The following is an 888-nucleotide window of genomic DNA, read 5'->3' on the forward strand; positions in this document are numbered from 1 at the left end:
CTTTCCCTGCTCACCCGGCAGCAGGGACGTGCACCCCAATGATTTCCCCTCCTGATGATCTCCCCTTTCCTGGGCATCACTCTTGGCCCCAGTTGGGTCTGTTACTGCCCTCTAATGAAGAAAACCAAAACTGCAATTTAATTAGTTTTCTTCTTTTAAAAAAAGGTGAAAAACTCCTTGCCCCAGGCGCTGGGTCCGGGGAGATGCTGAGGCCGGGCCACCAGCACCAACGGAAAACATGTTATTTGGGCAAATCCATGCACAGACGCCCAGCACCAGCGGTCGGAGACCCAGCCTCCCCTCCCTCAGAGCCCTGAAGAACCGGCAGCTTTTGGGAAGAGCCAAACCCGCTCCTCCTGCCGCTGCTCGCAGTGCTGACGGAGCTTGGCTTTAGCTGAATCTGCAAAGTCACGTAAAAGCTGCCCGGGGGCCGGGGGTCCGCCTGCCCGTAGGTCACCAGTGGTCCCCCGCTCATCAGCCTCAGGCAGCAAGCGACACCTGCATCTGCTGGTGGGAGAAAGTGCCAATGGAAGGGGATGGTGACCCCCGGGTGACCACAGCACCCCATCCTTGTGCGGCACTGAGCTTTCCCCGGGCGGGCAGTGGGGAAGGCACAGGCCGCGCAGGGACACCGGGGCAGCGGTGGCAGCAATGTCCCTGTGGCATCTGGGAGAGGTTCACACTGCTCTCCAGGCCATGGCCGGTGAGGGTGCAGCCCCAGCCTCTGCAGGCCCCTGGGTGCTCCAGGGTCCTGTCCCGCCCCGGCCCTCCCTGAAGCACGGTGGCTGAGGTGCCACAGCCGGGTGTCCCGGACAGGCCCTTAAGGCCCGTTTTGGCGGCACCTGCCCGTCCCCAGGCCCCAGCCCGTCGTCCCCGGCCCCTGGCCCC

This window comes from Falco rusticolus, chromosome 7 (assembly GCF_015220075.1).
Source record: "Falco rusticolus isolate bFalRus1 chromosome 7, bFalRus1.pri, whole genome shotgun sequence".
NCBI lineage: Eukaryota > Metazoa > Chordata > Aves > Falconiformes > Falconidae > Falco > Falco rusticolus.